This window comes from Panthera pardus, unplaced genomic scaffold (assembly GCF_024362965.1).
Source record: "Panthera pardus isolate Hobbes unplaced genomic scaffold, ASM2436296v1 HiC_scaffold_24, whole genome shotgun sequence".
NCBI classification, from domain to species: domain Eukaryota; kingdom Metazoa; phylum Chordata; class Mammalia; order Carnivora; family Felidae; genus Panthera; species Panthera pardus.
Window position 1 is genome coordinate 26413444 of NW_026526810.1, and position 19141 is coordinate 26432584.

General features: G+C 38.1%; 1 protein-coding gene across 14 annotated transcripts in view; it reads left to right on the forward strand.

Annotated features, from left to right (window-relative positions):
• MYO9A (myosin IXA) overlaps positions 1 to 19141 on the forward strand; it is a 282783-nt gene that overhangs the window by 233 nt on the left and 263409 nt on the right. For 10 of the 14 annotated variants that reach the window (XM_053888875.1, XM_053888883.1, XM_053888882.1 and 7 more), the window contains exon 1: positions 381 to 495. The exons of 2 other annotated variants lie outside the window; for them this stretch is intronic. The gene's annotated coding sequence lies outside the window, so the exon portion shown is untranslated. Of the gene's footprint in view, positions 1 to 380; positions 496 to 516; positions 823 to 19141 lie in introns of those variants that run through there. 2 more of the 14 variants (XM_053888876.1, XM_053888878.1) reach the window with 2 other exon arrangements.

A 19141-nucleotide genomic window follows, 5' to 3' on the forward strand; every position in this document is an offset into this window, starting at 1 on the left:
CTCCGGCAGGCGGTAGGGGGCGTGGGAGGTAAGTGCGCGCGCGCCTGCTCGTCTGCAGCCGAGGAGTCGCTCGGGGCGGGGCCGCGTGCGCGGGGTCGGGGGCGCGCGGGCCTGAGCGGACGAGGGACGCGGCGGTGGTTGGCGGTGGCTGCTGAGGGTACCGCAAGGACTGTGAGAGGCGGCGGAGGAGGCATCCGCGGCACCGGCAGAGGCGGCGACAGCGGCTGAGGCGACGGTCCGACGCGTGCTCTCTGGGCGGGGTGCGGCGGGGGATGTGCCCTCGCGGGCCGGGCGGAGTCTCTCTGACAGGGCGGGGGATGCGCGGCGGCCGCTCTCCCGGACCCTGAGGCAGCTGGGCCCACCCTCCTGGAACCGTTTGACTCTTGGTGGCCTCAGCCTCTGCGGTCTCCGGCGCCCTGACCCTGGGGCCGCGGGTAGGAGGTGGCGTTTCCCGAAGAGGAGGGGGCTGCAGTGGCCACCGCGGCGGAGCCCGAGGTAAGACCCGCCCAAGCCGCCCAGAGGCCCTGCCGCCCGGCCCGGCCCACGTCTCGGTCTCGCTCTTTGGCTCCTTTGGGGCAGCCCCGCCCCAGCGGAGACGCCCCGTGAGCGGGTCTGCCTAGGAGCCTCCCAGACACCGGATCGCTGCGCTGGGTCCCCGGTAGACCCCACCCATCGTATCTTCCATTGGTCAGACACCACTCCGGCCCGCCAGCTCCCGGACGGTTCTGTCACGGCCCCCCATCCCCAGCACAGCCCGTTAGAACCCCCTTCGGACTCTCTTAGGACTCCTCGTGGAGCCTCCAGACTCCGTTACGGCCTCCCGTAAGCTGACCCGGTCACAGTTCCTCTGACACCCAGGCGCGGCCGCCCCCTAACCCAGAGCGACCTTGCAGCCCACCCCCTGCCTGCGGACCCCTCCCAGCTCGCTTCCCGTCAACCCTACCCTCCTCGCCTTGCGGGTAGTCTGTTCTTGATGCTCTCTCCTCCCAGTGGATCTGGTGTCAGCCCCTCTGTAGACACCATCAGACAGCAGCCTCTCCCCCAGTCCTCTCAGGCAGACCTTGTTATCTTTCCCTTTTCTTTGGTTGGAAGAGTTTTGCCTTTAAATCCTGGAGGGGTGTTTGCTTAACCTAGTGTACTCCCTACTCCCCCCACCCCGCCCTCCCCCCCGTGGGACCTAAGGGGACTAACTGATACCCAAAGGAGGGAGGGACAGGGAAGAGTGCGGGCCCAGGGCAGGGGTGTGTGTGCTAATATAAGGTCATACAGCCTGCTTCTCATCTTGTCTCTTCTGCAGAACGTGTGAGGTAGTCCAGTCTGACATTTAGGGACCTCTATAAGAATTAAATCACATTACATTAAGGGATGTGACTGTGTCTCCATGTAGTATCATTTGCTTCCCTTTCTGGAAGATTTTTACACATTTTTTGTTTTGTTTTTGAGTGACACAAGGGGATTGTTTTTTTTTTTTTTTAACGTGTTTTTTGAATTTTCCGGAAAAATAAGACTTGTAGCTTTCCTTAATCTCTGAAGATTTTAATGTCAATTTAGTAATAAATTTCTGCTACCTGGTGCTGCTCCTTTTCCAAGGAGCAAGTACAGTTATCATGCAGTGTTGACTGATGTCATTACCAACAGCCTTCTCAGCAGTAGTGAAATAGTGAATAAAATCTTGTTTGTGGAAGTTGAACTCCTGAGTTTTCAAGAAGGAAACGTAATGATGCACTAAGTGATCAGTACCTAGGGATGAAGTATATAGTGAGGTTTTTGCAGTTAGTACTTTAAAATTTTTTCTTTTGTGTGTGTGAAACTGAAGCGGGAGAAAATCATATTAAAATTACAGGTAATAACTAGACATAATATACAAGTCAAAAGGTTCTAAAGAGTATGCAGCAAAAAGTTTCTCTTCCCCCTTTATCCTCCAACCACCTGTTTTTACTTTTTAGAGGCAACTACTATTTCCATCTTTATGTGGGTCCTTCCTGTGATTTTTAAATTTATATTCTCAAATATATTCTTAAAATGCACCACAAATGCTTGCAATACTATACACTCTATACCTCCCCTCACTGCCCCTCACTTGATAGTAGAGCCTAGAGCTCATTCAATTAGAGTACATATGGACATGCCACATTCATGGGCTGTATAGTATTCTCTTTTTATGATCTTGACATTATTTTTAGTCTTTGCTTTTACAAACGGTCTCATTTGCTTTTCTTTTAGTGTATCAGCTGTTACATGTATGTTGTAAATAATTATCAGGATTTAAAAAAATTTCCTGGTGATTCTTTTGTATTGAACCTACAAAAAAGGATATAACTAAAGTTCTCATTGAATCTCCGAGCTTTCACGGAGTGATTCATTAGCTTTGATGGTGATTATAATATTTATCAAATAAGTTATTGAAGGATATAAAGTCGGGGACTGAAATGATCAGATTTGCATTTTTAAAAGGTCACTGGCTGCAGTGAGGAGGGTGGATTAAAGGGTAGTCTAAGGCTAAGGGCAGGAATATTAGGCAAATGATGATAGGGAGTCTGGATTTGGGTATTGGGAGTAGAGAGGACTTGGTGATTTCATTGGGTTTGGAATTAGGGAGAAGGTTCATAGAAGATTTAGGTTTCTAGCTTGTGCCTTTCACTGAAGTGGGAATTGATAGAAGGGAGGAATGGGATTTTTATTTTTGTCAAAAAAGAATTTGTGACAGGTTGGATTTGGGTGATTATATTTCTGTCAGATACTGACGGCCAGGAGGCAGCTGGATTTGTGTCTTAAGCTCATTATCAAATTCTGGATTGATAGTAATAGATTTGGGGGCAAAAGGTATAAATGAGAGGAGAAAAGATTATAGGACAGAAATCCAACATTTACATTACAGATAGAAGTTGAATGTCTAAAGCTAGTAAAGTAAGTGATTAATTTTTTTTAAGTTTGTTTATTTTGAGAGAGAGAGCCCACAAGCAAGGGAGTGGCAGAGAGAGAGATAGAGGGTGACATAGAATCTGAAGCAGGCTCCAGGCTCTGAGCTGTTAGCATAGAGCCAGATACTGGACCCGGCTTGAACTCGCGAACTGTGTGAGATCGTGACCTGAGCCAAAGTCAGATGCTCAACTGACTTGAGCCACCCAGGTGCCCCAAGTGATTAAGTTCTTTAAAAAATCTTATTAGGGTTTACGTATCAATAGTGAGGTTCACAGTCTAATGTGATTTAATAGTTTTTTCCCTTAGTTAACAATAATGCCTTAGTTTATGAGGGAAATGGGAGTAAAATTAGATTTTTTTAAAAAGTAAAACCTCAGTAGAAATTAGTACTATAAACCCATCTTTTCTAATCATTTGAATTTTACTATTGTAGATGTTTGTTCAGTCTTCTTTGTTTGTAGAGAAGTGTAGGATATTTGAAAATATGGTTTACCAAGAATAGTGTTTCCTAGTTTGCATGATTTTTTAGTTGTATTAACTTAATTTAAAATAAATATTAGTCAAAAAATTTTGGTTCATGTTTAAAAAAATTTTTTTTAATGTTTATTTATTTTTGAGACAGAGAGACAGAGCGTGAATGGGGGAGGGTTAGAGAAAGGGAGACAAAGAATCTGAAGAAGGCTCCAGGCTCCGCTGTCAGCACAGAGCCTGATGCGGGGCTCGAACTCATGGACTGTGAGATCATGACCTGAGCCGAAGTCGGATGCTTAACCGACTGAGCCACCCAGGCACCCCTGGTGGTTCATGTTTTAAAAATCTAACATTGACTTTTTTTTTTTTTTTAATGTTTGTTTATTTTTGAGAGAGACAGTGACAGTGTGAGTGGGAGAGGGGCAGAGAGAAAGGGAGACACAGAATGCCAAGCAGGCTCCAGGCTCTGAACTGTCAGCACAGAGCCCAACGTAGGACTAAACCCATGAACTGTGGGATCTCACATGAACTGTGAGATCATGACCTGAGCTGAAGTCAGACATTCAACCGACTGAGCCACCCAGGTGCCCCCCCCCCCCCCCCCCCCCCCCGATTCTATGTATTTCTAAGTTTAGAGCTGCTGTATAGATCTCTAACTTTTCCTTATGAATCACTGCTAATGGATATCTCCTCTTGGATTCACATTTCACAAGCACTTCAAATGTGTGCAAAATAAAAACTCTTCTCTGCTTCTCTTTCTTCCAAAAAGGAGAGGGGAGAGGGAGACAAACTGCAACAAAAATTTTTGTTTTTGATTTCCTATCTTGGTGAATGGCGCCACTCTCTCCTGGAGAAGTCTTCAGGAACCTGTGAATCATTGTCCACTCTGTACCTTACTACCAACGTCACTAAGTGCTCCACATTCTCCCTCATGATAATTTCATATTTATTGTTGTTTTTGTTGTTTCTATTTTATTTTAACCAGGAATGTCTCTGGTGCTCCTGTAATGTGTTCTAAGCAGTCTTGTTGCTTTCTCTTTTCTGCCTCTTGTTTTGTCTTACCCTCCAATTCATTCTCTGCACTGCTGCCAGATTAGGTGTTCTAAAATGCTCTTTTAGTTAGAGTCTTTCATTTGCAAAGAGACTCAAGTTACAGTAAGTAGTGGAGTGCTTTTTAAAAGGAAACATGCAGAAGGGAACCTAGGAAAAGTTGAACACCTTGGTCTCAAGAACAGGAGTTTAATAAATAAAACTAAAAGCAGAAAAATACATATTTCACTCCTAGTGCTCTGTGGTTAATGTGTCTTAGATACTTTTACGATTTCTCTTTTTTTCTCCCTACTCCAGTTTTTCCTCTCACAGCTTCCCTTTATTCCCAATTTATGCCTCCTTATAACTACTGTGTTACTCCTGTGCCAACATTTTGCCTCCTGGATGCTGGCATTTTAACTTGAGCTGTTTGTTAACTTCTTCCTTTTCCCTAGGATTTTCTGGTTTGAATTTCTAAGAAACCATCTCTTGGGCTCAGCTCTTTTTCTCATGGGCTACTAGTAAGCCTGTGTACTTGGGACATGTGATCAGTCTTGGCCATTTAGTGTTGGCCAATGTGTTTATTTGTGCATGTGGGTGTGGGGCAGGATCATAATGGTGAAAAGCACAGGGCAGTGTGTGGGCTAATTTCTCACAAAATGGGATTGCAAGCATGGCAGACACTATAGTTGACATTTGTAGTACAAATACAAATCTGATCATGTCCTTTCCTATTGAAAGATCTTCAGTGTCTTCTCATTGCTTTCAGGATAAAGCTTAATTGTAGCATGGCATATATGTGAGATTCTTTATGTCCTATTACTTTTCTAGGCTTTCCTCCCATGCTCTCTTCCTTAAATTCTTTGATCCACCCTTATTGAACTTAGGCTTCCGCCCAGATAAGGTGCTTTTTTCTCTTGTCTTTGCATCTCTCTTCCTTTCCTGTCTTTCCCTTCACCCATTCTTTGCTTGGCTAATTCCTATCTGACCTTCAGGATTTCTTTCAGGTATATCTTCAGGAAGATTTCTTTTACTTCTTCTAGATTGAGTTAGATGCCACTCCTGTGTGCTCCTCCTTAGTGCTTATGTCTATCATAGCTCTCAAATGAAATTCCTAATTACTTGTGTATTTAACTTCTTTTTTTATCCCTACTATATAGGAAGGAAGACTTAGATTGGGGATTAAAAAAAATATGTATGTGTGTGTGTGTATAATGTTTTTTTATAAATTTTAAAGTATACAAAAAAGTACACAGATCCTAAGTGAATTTTCACCAAGTAAACACACCAGTGTAACCAACACCCATGGTAAAATGTAGAATATTTCTACATCTCCGTAAGCTACCTCATGCCCTTTTCTAGTTACTAATCCAGTTCAAAGAGGATTTAATTTTAAATGGGAAAACTCTTTTAATGTTTTTTTCTACATATATTGTGTGTATCTTTAGACATACGAGAGACAGGTATCGGGATTGTGATCCTGTAGAACGAATATAATTTGTTATATTACAGAAATGTAATTTTCGCATACTTACATGCAACAGACAAATTTGAAATCACATTCTACTAATATTCTAATATTCAGTTGTGGGATGTTTATATTTAAGTAGATTTTCTTGTTTATAAGTTTAATATTTCAGAGTGGTAGAAAATAATATGATAGATCAAAGAATATTTGTTGAAAATAGCCTATTAATTTTGAATGGTGAACTTGATGAAGATGTGTATAGTAAACATGTAAAACACTTTCCAAATGGCGTTTGGCCTCTGAGTTTTAATGTGAATTATGTTGCTAGCATATTTTGGCAGTGGGGTCATCCAGCGGGCAACCGGAGTGTAATTTTACATGTACAGTGAGGAAAGTACTAGCTGTCCTATGTCATAGACAGCTGGCTTGCTAAGAATTTTTTTTTTTTTTTTTTTTACAACCAGCAATCATTTTAGAGTGTATTTTTTCTTTTTCTCAGTTTTGATTTTTCTTTGACATTATGTAGCTCTTTGAATATGAAGGTATTCTTTTAAACATACTTTTTCCTTAGATGGGCTTTTCTGTCTGCAAATATTAATTTAAGTCCATTAAGGCCAATCAAGTAGAAAGAATATGGACTTTCAAACCTGGATTTCCAACAACCTCAATTCAGTTTCCAGCCTCATCATTTATAAGCTGTCATTTATAGGCAAGTCACTTAACATTTCTGAGCTTTAAGAATGTGCATCTCTCAAATTGGAAATACTTACCTGACACAAGATTATCATTTAGAGTTAAAAAAACTTTGTGTAAAGCACTAGGCACATAGTTGATATTCAACAAATTTTCCTTTTCTCCTGAAAATATGTCTATTTCTTGTTATATTTAAATATGAGGTCAGGAATTTAAAGAATTCATTGTGTGGCGTTTAGAATAAATGGCTAATCAAAATTTGTTGCTAATAGAAGTAAATCGTAGAAAGTCGGCTAGCTGTCTTTCAACTGTGATAATATTTTTGAATTCAAGAAGTTTCAAAGAAATGCTTTTCTTGATTTCTTACTATATAAGTTTAATGGATGTTAGAATGTATTTTGATTCAATGTGTTATGATACTTCAATTGAGGTATCATAAGACAATGTTCTGTTTGCCAATGACAAACATTCCTTAAATCATTGACAGATTGTAGTACTACTGCTATTTGTAATGTGTAAGTATTTGTTTGAAATCTGTTTACTTATATTGATCAGATGATAGTGGGTTGAGTAATCTCTGGATTTTTTTTCTTTAAAAAAATTTTTTTTAATGTTTATTTTTGAGAGAGAGCGAGAGAGAGGGAGAGAGAGAGAGAGCGCGCATGCACGCTACTTGGGAAGGGGCAGAGAGAGACGGAGACACAGAATCTGAAGCAGGCTCCAGGCTCTGAGCTGTCAGCACAGAGCCTTTGGGAGGCTTGAGGTCATATCACGATCTGAGCCGAAGTTGGATGCTTAACAAGACTGAGCCACCCAGGTGCCCCTTTTTCTTTTTAAATATAAAGAAGAAAGTTCTTCAGATGACTGTGTGGATATGTGTTTATAAATGATTTTTAGATCGTATTTTTTCCTTACTTTCTTTTGAAACTCTACCTTCTTTTGGTTCTCTTCTAGCCTCTCCCCTACTTTTTTTTTTAATAATAAAAAAACTTAGAAAATAATGAAAAAATTGAATGATTAGGACAAAGAACATTGATATGTCTGCCACCTAGATTCAGGTTATCAATGGCCCATCTGTATTTGCTTTATTGTTCTTTATACGTATGGACATGTGTATACTTTCACTGAGCCTTTTGAAAGCTGTGACTATTATGATGTTTATCTCAAAATACTTCAGCATATATCTCCTAAGAAAATAAATATTCTTGGGGTGCCTGGCTGGCTCAGTTGGAAGAGCATGTGACTGACTCTTGATCTTTGGTTTGAGAGCCCCATGTTGGGTGTAGAGATTATTTAGATAAAACTTAAAAAAAAAAAAAAAAGATATTCTGTACATCACCACAGTGCCATTACCAACACCTAGAAAAATAAGTCATTTCCTAATAGCATTTAATATTCAGTCTATATTTAAAATTTTCCCATTTGTCCCATAAAATGATTTTTTCAAACCAGAATTCAGTCAAGATTTTTGTATTGCATTTGATTATCTTTTTAGTCTCTTTTAATCTAGAAAAGTTCCTTCCTCCACTCCTGTTTCTCTCATGATTGACATTTCTTTGAGAAGACGAGATCATTCTTGTAGAATGGCCTGTTTTCTAGAGTTACCTGATTGTTTCTTTGTGCTTTTGTTTAACTTATTCCTTTGTTCACTGTGTATTTTGTAAATTGGAAGTTATATTTTAAAGGCTTGAGTTAGATGCATATTAAAAAAGTTTTGGCAAGAATACTTCATAGGTGATGTTATATTTCATGTTGCATATTATGGGAGGTACATAATGTCACTATTAGTAATCTAAGTTTTATGAAGTTTAAAGTTGGTGTTTGCTGACTCTCCATTGTAGAAGTGTATTTTTCCTACTGTGATCAAATACAATAATTTGTGGGGGTGATACTTTGGTACCATAAAAAATTCCATTATTCAGTGTGCCTTACCTCATAATTTTAGCATCCTTTGTTGAACCTTAGGCAATTCAGTTATTTAAAAGGCGAAAGATTTATGCGATCTGAAGAGAAACCAGAGTATGGCAATTCAGTTATTTAATTGAAACTTGAAAATTAGTGATTTTTCTAATTCTATTATTTTTTTTTACACTTACTAGCTATCATTCTTCAGTTAACAAGAGCTTTATAACCTTCCAGCAACTGGGAATGAACTATGGTTCTTCCTAAAGGGCAGAGTAAATAAATGCTTAATTCTTTCTCATCTAATTTTCAGAATGAGGAGTTGGTCTATGAGTTATTACAATGGTAACAAATGAATGTTGTTATGATCTCTTGGATTTTTCTTTGTTGAATTACAATAAGTTACAGACATTATTCTTTTTGGTGCTCAAATGGTCTCAAATAAGGGCATTGGGAGCCCCTCCAAGCATAGCCCTCAGTTCTTTTTGCATAAATGCATTATTAGTCATTGAATGAGTCCTTACTTTTGAGTATTAGATACCTTGGCTCACCATGGACTTTTCCTGCTTTAGATTTCAATTAGCAGTTTCTCTTCAGGAGCTCTGTCTCCTTATAATGGAGGATGATATTTAGAAACCAATATCTGGATGCTAAATATGCTCCTTTTTATGGGGATGTCACTACTTCTAGGCCTTGCCTTGTCTGGAGGGGAAAAAAAGCATGAGGTCATATTGATAATTCTAATTCAAATTTAACTCTGTGGGTATTTCTTTCCTTTTTTTTTTTTTTTTTTTTTTTAAGTTTAATCTCTTTTACATTGAAAATCTTAGTTTTTCTTAACCTTTATGTATATGTATATATTTAAAGTACACCTTAAATAGTTTCAAGATAAATAAACCTACTCAGTGAAGCTTAAGATTTTTTTGCATTTCATTTTGTCCTTAGAATGTATCCCAATAAGGATATACTTATTGTTAGTACTATATTTAAAAGTCACTTGAAATCATTATTTTCTCAGTGTGATTGTTACCAATTTGATAGGTATGTAGTTAGATCCATTTGTTTTTCATTTTAGGGTTTGCTCCCCCCCCTTTTTTTGTTTTGTTTTGTTTGTTTAATATTACTCTTTGAATATATGAAACACTTACATAGTTCAAAGGAGAAATCAAATGAAAAGGCATATATAGAAATCTCATTTTTATCCCTGTCTCTTCTATTCTGTTTCCTCCTTGCTCCTGTAAAGGTAACATTTTTGTGAGTTTTTGATCAGTCATTCTGGTATTTTTTCTCTTTGAAAAATAAGATGTATGTGTGTATTCTCCCTTCATATGCCAAAGGTGTGTGTGTGTGTGTGTGTGTGTGTGTGTGTGTGTGTGCACATGCATGCGTGCATGAGCAATATCTATATATACTGTTCTGTAGCTTTATTTTTCTCCACTTAATATATTCTGGAGAGCACTCCATATTGGTACATTCGGATCTTTCTCATGGAGGCATAATATTCTGCTGTGCCATAATTTTAATGAATCTGGATCTGATGGATATTTGTGTTTAATTTTTTGGACTGTAAGTAATACATATGGAATAAATTAATTAAAAAAAAAGTGTCTTCCCCAAGTAATTGAGAAGGAGTTGATTTGTTCCAGAGAGCTATAGTTTGAGTGGGCTTTGTTGTGTTTTGTTGTTGTTGTGAAGAGAATTTCATGGTATGTTTTGGGACATAGTATACTTTCTTCCCCTTGTATATTAGGTCATTGGTGTTAATGTTAATCTGCTTTTATTGTTGTATGATACGAGGGTCAGACAATAGATGATTCACTTGCTTTTTCTTCCTCTGCTTCTTGGCTTCTTTAAAGCATTGGAACTAAAAACCTGATGTCCTGGGTGTTTTCATGTAAGGATAACTCAAGTTTGTCTTCACTTTTTTTCTACAACTTCCCCCTCCCTCACTTTAGCCTTTCTTCTTCTTTTCTGCCTTAAATCTCTCAGATTTTGGGATTCCAAGCATTTTGTGACAGTTGCTTATAGTCTGATGTATAATAAGATGTATATTATGAGTATAAATAAAAAGTAAGAGATCAAGAATACCAAAGGGAAAGGGAAGGGCACCTGTTAGGATAGAAGGAATTCAAGCTATGGGGCTTGTGAAATAGAAATTGGAAGTTAGGGAACCTAGCCATTCAGATCTAAATTGTCTTTTACTCCAGTGCTTGAAAGTAATGTTTCGTTTATTGTTTTTTTTTTTTAAATGGAAGTATAGTTAATATGCAATGTTGTATTAGTTACAGCTGTACAGCATAGGTGATCCACAATTCTATGCAGTTACCCATTAGGCAGTGTTCACCATGCTAAGTGTGTTTATCATCTGAATTTGTTTCATTTACTGAACAAAATTTTTCAGTATCTACCATAAGCAACTTTGGGGAAATACTAAAAATTATATAATTATAGTAGCCTTTTTTTTTTTTTGAATGCGCACTAGGTACCAGACTTACATAGGTTGCTTTATTGTTTTTTTTAATTCTTTAAATGTGTTATTTATTTTTGAGAGAGAGAGAGACAGAAAGTGAGCAGGGGGAGGGGCAGAGAGAGAGGGAGGCACAGATTTGGAAGCAGGCTCAAGGCTCTGAACTGTCAGCACAGAGCTCCGTGTGGGGCTGAAACTCAGGAGCGGTGAGATCATGACCTGAGCTGAAGTCAGATGCTTAACCGACTGAGCCACCCAGGTAACCCTGTGCCCCATAGGTTGCTTTATTGTATTAAATTACTATAGCAATGGTATGCAGTTTACTTTTCCTTTTATTCATATATATAGGAGAGTGAATAAAACTTGCAATTTAAAGAAAATTTTGAAGTAAATATTTGTGTTGTCATCACCCAGGCCAACAAATCAGGATTGCCTCTCCCTTCCCTTTTTAAAAAAAAAATTTTTTTTAATGTTTTATTTATTTTTGAGACAGAGAGAGACAGTGTGTGAGCAGGGGAGGGGCAGAGAGAGAGCGAGACACAGAATCCAAAGCAGGCTCCAGACTCTGAGCTGTCAGCACAGAGCCTGATGCAGGGCTCGAACTCACGGACTGTGAGATCATGACCTGAGCTGAGATCAGGAGTTGGACGTTTAACTGACTGAGCCACCCAAGTGCCCCTATTCATTCTATTTTTGATGGACATTTGAGTTGATTTCATTTTCTTGCTGTTATACAAATAATTTGGTGGTAAGTGCTCTTCTACCTGTTTCATATTTTCAAGTGTATAAATGTTTCTCTAGAATTTATAGGAATGGAACTGCTAAGTTGTGAGGTATGCACATGTTCAACTTTGATAATGGCAACGTGTTTTTCAGAATTATTTTAATTTATACTTTCTCCAACACAGTATATAAGTTCCCATTGCTCTGTTGTTGTTGTTTTTTTTTAAAGATTTTATTTTTAAGTAATCTCTACACCCAGTGTAGGGCTTGACCCATAGCCCCAAGATCAAGAGTTGCATGCTCCACTGACTAAGCCAGCAAGTTGCCCCTCCATTGCTCTACATTTTTAACACTTGGTATTGTCAGACTCTTAATTTTTGCCAGTGTGAAGGGTGTGATGGTATGCCATAATTTTAATTTGCATTTCCATGATGGCTCATTAAGTTGAACATCTTTTCATAGATTTGAGTTTTCTTTCTCTCTCTTCTCTTTTTCTTTTTAAAGTTTATTTTGAGGGTGGGGAGGGACAGAGAGAGAGGGAGAGAGACTCCCAAGCAGAATCTGTGCTGTCAGCATGGAGCCCCACATGGGGCTCGAATCCACGAACCGTGAGATCATGCCCTGAGCCAAAATCACGAGCCAGATGCTTAACTGACTGGGCCACCCAGACACCCCCATTTGAGTTTTCTTCATATGATGTGCCTGTTCAAGTTGTTTGCCCAGTTTTTTTCTGCTTTTCTTACTGATTTTTAGGAATTCTGTATGTGTTTTGGAGACTGGTCCTTCAGTTATACCTGTTACAAGTTATGTTTTTGACTTGTTGGTGCTTGTTGATCAACAGAATTTCTCAGTGTTAACATAGTTGAATTTATCAACTTTGGCTAGTACTTATTGAATCTTTTTAAAGAAACCCTTTTCTAGGCTATGTTAAAGATGTTCTCGAATATGATCTACTAAGAGCTTTCAAGTTTTAACCTTTCACAGATTTGCTCTTTATTTGGGATAGACTTCATGTATAATGGGAGGTCCCATCCCAAATGGATACTTCCCATTCTTTCCCATCCCAAATGGATACTTGATTGTCCTAGCACTGATTTTGAACATTTCATCTTTTCTATACTGATCTCAATGCCACATCTGACCTATATCAAGTATCCATATTTGTGTAGGTCTGTTTCTGGCCTTGTTCCTCTGTTCTATTGGTCTGTTCCTGTACTTGTAACATACTCTTTTTTTTTTTATTCAAATTGAAATGCTTTTATTAGAATACTAATAATTGAAGATAGAAGAAAACCATACACACGGAAAAAGGAAAATACTCAGAAATGCTATTACAGATTAGGCAAATTACAGAAAATTTCTTCAGTGTATGCAAAATGTAAACATTTTCCCTGGGATTCCTCATAGATGGCACAGTCCACAAAGACTTATTTGGAACAAGAATCTATCAAGTAGTCTACAGTATAGCCTCTAAAATGTTTCTTAACTTCCTACATTAAACTTAAAGTTCCTAGCACACCCAAAATTTTCTATGCAAAAAACTAAATGGCTCCCAATCATGTAGCATACTCTTTTTTTTTTTTTTTTTGTAATTTAACTTTATTTTTTATTTTTAAAAATTTACATCCAAATTAGTATATAGTGAAGCAATGCTTTCAGGAGTAACTTCCTTAATGCCCCTTACCCATTTAGCCCAACCCCCCTCCCACAGCCCCTCCAGCAACCCTCAGTTTGTTCTCCATATTTATGAGTCTCTTTTGTTTTGTCCCCCTCCCTGTTTTTATATTATTTTTGTTTCCCTTCCCTTGTGTTCATCTGTTTTGTCTCTTAAAGTCCTCATATGAGTGAAGTCATATGATGTTTGTCTTTCTCTGACTGCCTAATTTCACTTAGCATAATACCCTCCAGTTCCATCCACATAGTTGCACATGGCAAGATTTCATTCTTTTTGATTGCCGACTAATACTCCATTGTGTATATATACCACATTTTCTTTCTCCATTCATCCATCGATGGACATTTGGGCTCTTTCCATACTTTAGATATTGTTGATAGTGCTGCTATAAACATTGGGGTGCACATGCCCTTAGAAACAGCACACCCGTATCCCTTGGATAAATGCCTAGTAGTGCAATTGCTGAGTTGTAGGGTAGTTCTATTTTTAATTTTTTGAGGAACCTCCATACTGTTTTCCAGAGTGGCTGCACCAGCTTGCATTCCCACCAACAGTGCAAAAGAGATCCTCTTTCTCTGCATCCTCGCCAACATCTGTTGTCGCCTGAGTTGTTAATGTTAGTCATTCTGACAGGTGTGAGGTGGTATCTCATTGTGGTTTTGATTTGTATTTCCCTGATGATGAGTGATGTTGAGCATTTTTTCATGTGTCGGTTGGCCATCTGGATGTCTTCTTTGGAGAAGTGTCTATGCCTGTCTTTTGCCCATTTCTTCACTGGATTATTTGTTTTTTGGGTGTTGAGTTTGATAAGTTCTTTATAGATGTTGGTTACTAACCCTTTATCTGATATGTCATTTGCAAATATCTTCTCCCATTCTGTCGGTTGCCTTTTAGTTTTGCTGATTGTTTCCTTCACTGTGCAGAAGCTTTTTATGTTGATAAGGTCCCAGTAGTTCATTTTTGCTTTTGTTTCCCTTGCCTCTGGAGACGTGTTGAGTAAGAAGTTGTTGCGGCCACAGTCAAAGAGGTTTTTGCCTGCTTTCATCTTGAGGATTTTGATGGCTTCCTGTCTTACATTTAGGTCTTTGATCCATTTTGAGTTTGTTTTTGTGTATGGTATAAGAAAGTGGTCCAGGTTCATTCTTCTGCATGTCACTGTCCAGTTTTCCCAGCACCACTTGCTGAAGAGACTGTCTTTATTCCATTGGATATTCTTTCCTGCTTTGTCAAAGATTAGTTGGCCATATGTTTGTGGGTCCATTTCTGGGTTCTCTATTCTGTTCCATTGGTCTGCGTGTCTGTTTTTGTACCACAGTTTTGTTTTGTATTTCTAAACTCTGTTTCTTGGTTCTATTCCTTGTTGGTAATGCCTTTTATTATTTTCTTCTTGGTTTCCTATTTTGCTTAGGATCACCAGTATAATGTTGATAGAAGTAGATAATGGCCGTCCTTATTTTGTTCCTGATACCAGAGGAGAAATGTTTAGGCTTTCCCTGTTAAGTATGCTGAAGGTTTTTGTAGGTACCTTGTATCAAATAAGGAAGTTTTCTTCAATTTCTAGTTTACAAAGACTCCTTTTGAGACATGAATAAATATTGAATTTTTATGGATTTCTTGAAGCATGGTTGATTATATTAACTGGCTATCTGATATTAATATTGGATTTGTCTTTGCTTTCCTGGGATATGCCTAACTTGATGACAGCATATTATGATGCTGGTTTTTGTTTGCCAGTATTTGTTTTTAATTTTTGCATACCAGTTCAGGGGTAAGATTGGCTTAAGATTTCTCTTTCTAGTCTGGTCCTTACCAGGATTTTTGGTTTCAGAGTTTTGCCAGCTTCATAAAAAGAATTGGGAAGAATTTATTTAAGATTCCTTGAGTATTTGGGAGAACTTGCTGGTAAAGCTCTGGAGTTTTCTTTGTGGGAAGATTTTTTTTTTTTTTTTTTTTAGAGTCATTGTGTTTTGTTTTTTAATGGGACCATTTAAATTTTCTGTCTTCTTGAGTAAGTTTTGCTGAGTTAAATATATTTCTAGGATATTTTTTCAATTTCATCTGTATTAAAAAAAAAATCCTCTTACTGTTGTAATGTTTGCAGCATTGGTAGTTTTTGTCCCTGTTGTCATTTCTGATCCCTTTCCCTTTCTTTTACTCAGCATTCTTGCCAGAGGATTGGCAACTTATAGTTTTTACAGAGACCCAACTTCTGGCTTTGTTGGACCTTTCCAATATATATTTTATTGTATTTCTCATTTCTGTTATTTTCCCATACTTGTTGTAGGTTTATTTTGCTATTCTTTTCCTATTTTCTTGAATAGACAATTCCTAATTATTTTTTTTGTTATACCTATTTAGGGTTATAAATATCCCTGTCAAATATTGCTTTAGCTGCATCTCATAAGTATCTTGTTACAGTCTAGTCCAAAATATTTTCTATTTAGTTATTTGTCACATGGTTTATTTAGGACTGTTTTATTTTTTATTATTAAAATTTTTTTTTAATGTTTATTTATTTTTGAGAGAGAAGGAGACACAGAGTGTGAGTGGGAGAGAGGCAGACACAGAATCCGCAGCAGGCTCCAGGCTCTGAGTTGTCAGCACAGAGCCGGATGCGGGGCTCGAACTCAAACTGAGAAGTCATGACCTGAGCCGAAGTCAGATGCTCAATCCACTGAGCCACCCAGGTGCCCCAGGACTGTGTTTTAAAATTTACAACTCTTCTGAGGATTTCCTTTGTATGTTAATTATCTGTTGTGGCATAACAAGTTAAGCCCAGAGCGTAGTTACCCGTTTACAGTTTTTGTGTGTCAGGAATTCAGGAGCAGTTCAGTTTGGCAGTTCTGCCTCAGTTCCTTTCCATGTGGATTTTTCCATGGAGCTTTTAAAATGTTGTTATAGTATGACCACTGGAATTCCTGAGGAAGAAAATGCTAGGTAGCAGCCATGTTACTGTTTTTGAATTAATCTCAGAAGTCACACAGCCTTACTTTGTTGCATTTTGTTGATGGAGACAGTTACAAAGGTCCATCCAAGTTCAATGGGGAAAGAACATAGGGAAGAGTGTGAACATTACATTGTAGAAGGATATGTGGGATGGGATATATATTGGTGTGAAGGATACCATTTGTTACTCCTAGTCATCTTTTTATTACTGGCTTCTATTTGAAAAGAACATGATATTACAATTTCAATACTCTTTTCTTTTCTGGATCTCCAATTTACTTGTCTATTAACTTTTTTTCTTACGTGATCTTTTTAAAAATATTTTTTTTCTTTTATTATGGGTAATTTCTTCTTCACTGTTCCAGTTAGTTTCAACTGTGTTTTACAATTTTATAAGCTGTTTTCTGTATCTTCCAAGTCATTTTGTATAGTCCTTGTTCCTTTCAAATATTTTCAGGCATGTTTATTTCTTTCAGCATTAGTAAGCGGTTATTTTATGTTTTGTGTATGATCATTTACAATATCTGATATTTTTGTACATCTGGGTTTTTTTGATGAGAATATTAACTTTGTTGGTTTTTTTTTTTAATATAATTTGTTGACAAATTGGTTTCCATACAACACCCAGTGCTCATCCCAACAAGTGCTCTCCTCATTGCCCATTACCCACATTCCTCTCTCCCCCACCCTGTAGATCTGTTTCTAACCTTTGTTTGCTTATTGTTCATGGTGTTTTGCTTTCTTTGTGCTTGGTCTAAGTAATGCCCTTTCTTGGGACATTATTTGTGACATTTGCACAGGCATGTTCTAGATGCCTATAACCTGTTTTTTTGTTTGTTTTTTTTTTTTTTTTTTTTGGTCATACAAGTGATGTGAATTAGGGCCACAAATCTGTGTGTGTAGTCTAGTGGTGCCTTAAGATGGTGGTGTGTCTTATGGTTACAACCCAAGGCAGACTGTGCTCTGTGCCACCTGGTTTTTGTAAGGTTGAAAGCTAAGAATGGTTTTTACATTTTAAATGATTGGCAAAAAAAGAATAATATTTTGTGACGTGAAAATTATATGAAACTCAAAATTTCAGTGCCCATAAATAAAGTGTTATTGGAATGTAACATGCTCATTTGTTTCTGTATCGTTTGTGGCTGTTTTCAAGCTACAACAAAGGAGTTTGAGTGGTTGTAGCCTCCAAAGCCTAAAGTACTTACATCTGGTCCTTTACTGAAGAAGTTATAACTTGACAGGAACTCTGCTTTCCCCTTTTCTGTTACAGTTCAGTGCCAAAGCAACTTTCTTTGCAGTTTTAAGGGGATGGGTTAGAATGGAACAGGTTTTCTTTGGTTGATTTAATGGGTTCCAGTTGTATGGTATAGGGTGTCCTGTCAGACTTACTGCCTTGGGTGGGCCCTGGGCTACTATCTTTATGAGACTGTGATAATCAAAGTCCAAGTTTGGTTTTGATTAGCGGCTAACCTGGCTTCAGCACTCTGCTTTCTTCTCTGAATTCCTGCCCTTTCTTATGTTTTGACCTTATGGTTCCCTACTATCTTGTCACTTTTTGATACTTTTACGAATATGTGTTTTCTGTTTTATTTAGTTTTGAAAATCTCATTGCTTTGTTCCAAATAACTGGCCACATTATTGGAGATTGATGTTATTTTTTGTTTATTTTTTGGCTTATTTTGAGAGAGAGATAGCAAATGGGAGAGGGGCAGAGAGAGGGTGACCGAATCTCAAGCAGGCTCTGCACTGTCAGCACAAAGCCCAATGGAGGGCTTGAACTCATGAATTGTGAGATCATGATCAGAGCCGAAATCAGGAATCAGATGCTTAACTGAATGAACCATCTAGATGCTTCAATATTATTTTTTGAATATGAAGAAATTAAGGCTCAGAGAGCTAGACTAGCTTGCTTCAAAATTATATTACTAGTAAGTAGCGGACAGAGACTTTGACTTTAGAAAGCTTATTTGTGATCTAGAGTGTGAACACTTAGGTTTGTACATTCTTTTCCATGTTCCCAGTACGGTCTTAGGGATTTCAGCTGCTTGGGCCATGCAGGAGAAGTCTCAGTTATAGAGGACAAGAAAGGCATAAAATACTCAAAAGCTGTTTGGTGGGAGAAACTAACACCATATGTAGATATACAGAACTTAAAAATATTGAAAAAGAAATGGAAAATTTTGTTGGCTGTACAAAAGGTGATAAAATTCAGCAAATATGCCACATTAACTTCTGTAAATCAAAGATGAAAGTACACCTTTTAATTGTGCACCTACTTTGTAAGAGTCATTGTGTTTTTTTTGTGAAAAAATTTTTTTTTTTAATGTTTATTTATTTTTGAGACAGAGACAGAGGATGAACGGGGCAGGGTCAGAGAGAGAGAGGGAGACATGGAATCTGAAACAGGCTCCAGGCTCTGAGCTGTCAGCACAGAGCCTGACACGGGGCTCGAACTCACGAGCCGTGAGATCATGACCTGAGCCGAAGTCGGACGCTTAACTGACTGAGCCACCCAGGTGCCCCGAGTCATTGTTTTTTTTATGTCTAGTATCACATTTAACTTCATAGCAACTGTGAATTAGGTGATCGTGGTGATTTCTTTTAACTGCATGCAAACTTTTAGGGAAGATGGCTTATTATTTACCTAGGACTCTACAACTAGTAAGTGCTAAAAGTAGGATCTGAACCCCTGTGTGACTATAAAGCCCATATTTCCCCCATAAAATTATTTTGGAAAAAGTCTCTAAATGGTTAATGGAGATTTCATGAAATCTATGGTTAACATTTCTGTACTTGTGTGACAATCCCTTAGGCTTTCATTTAGAGGTTAGTCTTATTTTAGACA